Source organism: Dipodomys spectabilis, unplaced genomic scaffold (genome assembly GCF_019054845.1).
Source record: "Dipodomys spectabilis isolate Male_0828 unplaced genomic scaffold, ASM1905484v1 ptg000066l, whole genome shotgun sequence".
NCBI classification, from domain to species: Eukaryota; Metazoa; Chordata; class Mammalia; order Rodentia; family Heteromyidae; genus Dipodomys; species Dipodomys spectabilis.
In genome coordinates, this window is record NW_024870743.1 from 937665 (window position 1) to 943471 (window position 5807).

At 38.2% G+C, this 5807-nt stretch overlaps 1 non-coding gene across 1 annotated transcript; it reads right to left on the minus strand.

Moving 5' to 3' along the window:
- Nucleotides 1-892: 892 nt before the first annotated feature.
- Trnaa-ugc lies at nt 893-956 on the minus strand. The gene has a single exon. It is a non-coding gene; the product is annotated as a tRNA-Ala (tRNA).
- Between the last annotated feature and the right edge of the window lie 4851 nt (nt 957-5807).

Sequence of the window (5807 nt, forward strand, 5' to 3'; positions counted from 1 at the left end):
CCGACATCAAATACAGTAAAGCAGGGGTTATACTGTGGGGGAGGGACATACAAAGTAACAAAGAGATAATCTTATAAATGCATTAGAAACAAATACATGAAATAAAAAAAATTTAAATACATATCTTAGGGTTCATTTTCCTAACATCACCTTATCTGACCTTTTCTGCTTGACTCATACATATACTAGATATTGCAAATAAGGGAAACTTTTGGGAACCTATGTTTCTTTGGGCTTGGCTTACTTCACTTAATATAATTTTTTCCAAGTCTTTCCATTTCCTAACAAATGGGGCAAAGCCATTCTTTCTGATGGAGGCATAGAATTCCATTGTGTATATATCCCACATTTTCTTGATCCATTCATCTACTGAGGGGCATCTGGGTTGGTTCCATATCTTAGCTATGGTAAATAATGCTGCACTAAACATAGTTGTGCTGGTAGCTTTAGTATGGCCTTGTTTGTGTCATTTGGGTAAATGCCCAAAAGTGGGATTGCTGGGTCATAGGGGAGCTCTATGTGAAGTCTTTTGAGGAACCTCCATACTGCTTTCCAAAGTGGTTGAACAAGTTTACACTCCCACCAACAATGCAGTAAGGTTCCCTTCTGTCCACATCCCCTCCAGCATCTGTTATTAGAGTTCTTGATTTTAGCCATTCTAACTGGGGTGAGGTGGTATCTCAATGTTGTTTTGATTTGTATATCTTTTATGGCTAGGGAGGTTGAGCATTTCTTCATGTGTCTATTGGCCACAGGATTTTTTTGGGGGGGGGTCTGGTCGTGGGGCCTGAACTCTGGGCCTGGGCGCTGTCTCTCAGCTCTTCAGCTCAAGGCTAGCACCCTACCACTTGAGCCACAGCGCCACTTCTGGCGTTTTTTGTTTTTGCTTATGTGGTGCTGGGAATCGAACCCAGGGCCTCATGCATGCAAGGCAAGCGCTTTACCACTGAGCCACCTTCCCAGACCCAGGATTTTTTTTTAATTGAACCAAATGTACGTGATCTGATTGCACTGAATTTAGTTGTTAAATATTTGTGTGTGGTAGTGGTTGGGTGATATGCATGGTTCACAGAGGAGCTCAGGGAACTAGGGTGAAGTTTCTCAAGGTCTATGCAAGTTATACCAATAAGGAAGGATGAGGGATCTGAAACTCTTACTGAGATGTCTGCTTCTGTTTTAAAATTATAACCAATGGAATTGTACTGTAAAAAGGTTTCTTCTATCTGCACCTTGCTCTTCTTCAGATCACAATTCCTTACTTGATTTTGAAGGTGGGGACTTGATTCAGATCCACCAAACAACTTGGCCTGGTGGCCACCCCAACTAAATGTATTTTTAGTTTATAATTATATATAAGACATTTTAATATTTTTCCATAGTGGTGAACAAGAATTGAAATGAAAAGTACAACTTACTTCATGTATATCTTTGGAAATTATTATCCTTAAGTAATTATACAAAGGAGTTTCAGTTCAGCAAGTCAGATTATGAATGCAATGCATCTTGATCATTTCTGGAATATCTCTTTGTAAAGCTGCTCATTTTCTACTTATAGAGTACAAACCAAGCATGATTTCACTATATACGGTCTTTGTCATTTGAACTAACAGGCACTTAACAAGTTCCTATATGAAGCCAACATTTGCTAGATAAATAAGAAAATTATTAAACTTGTACTTTGAGGTTAAGAAAAAACTAAAATTCATGAATTTAGAGAGGTTTCTTTCCTTACTGAGGAGTGCTTCAGTGAGGCACTAGTAAATCAGGAATAGAAAATGTGTGATTCTTTCTTTCTTTCTTTCTTTCTTTCTTTCTTTCTTTCTTTCTTTCTTTCTTTCTTTCTTTCTTTCTTTCTTTCTTTCTTTCTCTCTCTCTCTCTCTCTCTCTCTCTCTCTTTTCTTTCTTCCTTTCTTTCTTTAACTCTGGGCTTAGGTGCTGTCCCTCAGCTCTTCAGCTCAGGTGAGTGCTCTACCACTTGAGTCATAGCACCACTTCTAATTTTCAGGTGGGTGATTGGAAATAAGTCTCACAGATTTTGCTGCTTGGGCTGACTCTGAACTGCGATCCTCAGATCTCAGCCTCCTGAGTAGTTAGGATTACAGGTGTGAGCCACCAGGGCCCAGCATGTATGATTTTTGTAATACAGCTGATAACTTGTTGGATCTTCATTTAGGTTTACATAATAACAGCACAGATTTATACTACTCTAATTGTAAAGATAGTACACATAGGCATAGTCTCATAGTTATCATTTTTTCAGTTTATACTATTCAACCACTGTATACATTAATAAATAGCAGCATCTTTCTTAAAACTGTGGGGACATGCCAACTTGGTATGCTATTTCTAACACATCTACAACTGCATATTCTATTTTCTTAAACATCCACCTGTCATAGGCCCCTTGCTTGTGGGAGCACATTGGAAACAACTGCCGTAGCCCACATGTCAGTCAAAGAGCTGCACGAAAAAATGGTATAAAGAACCTTTGTAAATAGAGCCTTTATATACATGAGGTGATAGTATAAAATCCGTGCAAATATATCTGAAGTGATGGATCTAATGTTCATTGTAAGCCTTCCCTGGCATGGATGTATTTTCTGTGTGCATAGCAATACTAACAGTCAATATTAATGACTGACCCCTACTCCACTGTACCATGTGGTGGTGGAAAATGAGAGATGTTTTCTGCCTAAGAAGAGCATAGTAAATCGTATCTCATCACACACTGAAAGTTTGCTAAGATTGTAGATTTTCAGGGCTCTTACAAGCATACACACACACAGAGAGCATGCAGTGATTAGCATATTAATATACCTGTTGCAGTAATTATTTCACTAAATTTATCATCACATTGTACACCTGAAAAGTATATGCAAATAATGAACAAAAATTATCTTTGAGCAAACATTTTAAAAACTAGATGGACACACTTAGAAGATTAAGTCCCTGTATCTCACTTTGTATGAACATTAACTCAAAATGGAGCAAAGACCTCAGTGTAATACTCAAGACTGAGATCTCGTGAGGCAGGCAGAGCACAGCACTTGAAGATGCAGGCGTGACAGTGACTCTCTGGATAGTCGTCGGACAGTTCCGGGACAGAGAGCAAGGCCTGACAGAGGGGTGGCATCACGTTGGAATGCTCTTGCACACCCACAGAGACCATCAGCAGGGTGACAGGACAGCCTATACAACAAAGAAGCCAATAATCCAATTAGTAAATGGTCACTGGATCTGAACATTGTTCAAGTGACAAAATCAAAAATGGAAACCAAACACATAAAAAGATGCCAGTATCTAGTCATCGCAGAGATGCAAATGAAAAACCCAAAATAACAATTTTCTGATGAGAATGGGAGGGGCAATACCCTTCATTCCCTGCTGGTGGGAATGTAAGCTAGTTACTGCAGAAATCCATATGGAGATTCCTTCAAAATGAGAAATACACCTTTATGATCCAACACATCACTGAAGAACTAAAATAGCGACGGCTGCATGCCTATGTTAATTATAGGGCTATTCACATTAGTCAAATTATGGAATTAGTGTAGGTGCCTATCCATGAATGAATGAGTAAAGCAAACATGCTAAATCTATACAATGGAGTATTAGCTGGAAAATGGATGGAACTTGATAACATTGTGTTAAATGAAACAGCCAATTCCACAAAGACTTTTGCTCATCTGTGCAACCTAGGAGAAAGCAAACAAACATATAAACAAAGAAATGTCATGGAAAGTGAAAGGAAGACCAGTAGGCTGTGAAATTAGGGGCAGGGAGGAGGGAGAAAAGAAACAGGATAGAGAATATGATCAAAGTACATTTTTCACATATACAAAAGTATCTTAATGAGACCCCTTGCTATGTTCAATTAATACATGCTAATATACTACAATCTTGTGTATAACTCAATTTTTGTTTTTGTCTTTCCATTGCCACATTAAGGTTCAAAAATTATTTCAATAAAAGCAAAGCTTTCCTTTGACATGAATATTGCTAAACACTCCAGAACAGGTGTGAAATTATTTTCTTTAGTGTATATTTTATGGGTCAGATTTTGCAGAGTGCTAGTTATGGCTGTGTTGTTGCTTCTCTCAATTTTATGAAACAGGTTTAGGCACCGTAGTGGTAACGCTTATGCCCGCTGGCTACATTGCTTCATTTCTGTTGCCTGATACCTTTGGCGTTTCCATATTGCTCAGTTAGTTAATATAAGACAAGCATAGCTCTTCACTAATTTTAGGTAAATGTCTCTCACTGTATCAATATTTTTGGTTTCTCAAGTGCATTACTAACTTTAAAAAGTTGTTGCAGACATTTATTATACTTTCTCGTATTGAATTTCTCCAAATGGAATCACAAATGCTAGCCATGGCATCCAGACACATCTCTTATATGTTTTTTTTTCTTTCTAATTACACAGCCTTTGCTTGTGTTTCTGGTACCTCTTGCCAATAAATGCATCTATGGTGACTTTTCCTGTTTCCATCCCTTATTTCAGTCAGCATCTCTTAAATAGCACAACTTCCTTTTACTCTATCGATATTATTCCCATGCATTTAGTCTTTAAAAATTACCAGCAATTCCAACCGCATATAGACTTTTTTCAGCATAGAACTGTACCTTTCACTCTGCGACTTCAGCCTAATGGAGAGAAGAAGTCAAGTATGTGACTTTGTAGCATTCCCAGATCTGTTATTACTGTTCATGGTCTTTGCTCCCTGTGTGCTTCCATTCCCTGTCTGAAGTTTGAGATGGCAACTGTTTTCATGCCTGGAGGTTCACTAACTGTCCATGAACTATCCTTAGAATTATGTGTCCATGAAAGTCAGAAATGTCTAATTCACCATTGCTCATTGTACCTCACAGGCTTCCTTTCACAAAATAGGTGGCAGGATAGCCTTTGTGTTGAATTAATTTTCCATTCCTTTTATAATTAAAAGTGGAAATGATGACAGTTTTTCAGTCCTTCAGTTATGACTTAATGTTCACATATGTACCTTTCTGATTCAGAGTACCAGTAAAAATGCTGCCTTCCCACTATACCAGCCAATGCTTCAAATAAGACATACAGAAAAACCTAGAAACATGCCCTCAAATGTGCCTTGAGCAGGATTTCCTTCATGTTACTTTATAAAGAAAAATGTAACTTCTACTCGGGTACAGCCAGAGTGCAAGCGACACACCAGACAGATGGCGGCAGCTATGAAAGGTTTCTAGCTAATGTCTAAAGGTAATCCAATGCCAATTCCTCCTCTTTTTTGGACTAGTGTCTTTGCTTTCATTCAGTCTGGTTTTCATCTCTTCCTATGAAAAGGTGGAACAATCAGGCCAATACAGAAATGGCTGGTGTTTCACCAAGGTTATTAAGGACAGTGAGATGCCCATAAAAGTGTCGAGTTTGCCAACACCTATGATATCAAATCAAGTGAAAAGAGCACAAGTTAACTACAAAGAGATTCTTAGATAATTACATCAAACGTAAGTGGGTAAAAGAAACAACAATTAGAAAATAACCCATGAGTTATGAAAATAAAGATGTGATAAGCCAGGGCAAACATGGTGGCTCAAAGCAACAAGAAACACATTTTCTCTGTGACTGTGGATCAACAGCCTTACAGCCTTAAAGACCAAGTTCAGGAGTACATGGATTGATCAGACTGCAGAAAGATGCCCATGAAGACACATGTTTACAAAATTGAGCCTGTTGGCGGAGATGAGAAAATACATGATCCAACGGGGTATAAATCCACCATTTTCAATGATTTATGGATCTGTAACTGTGAGTGAACACCAGGTGATCC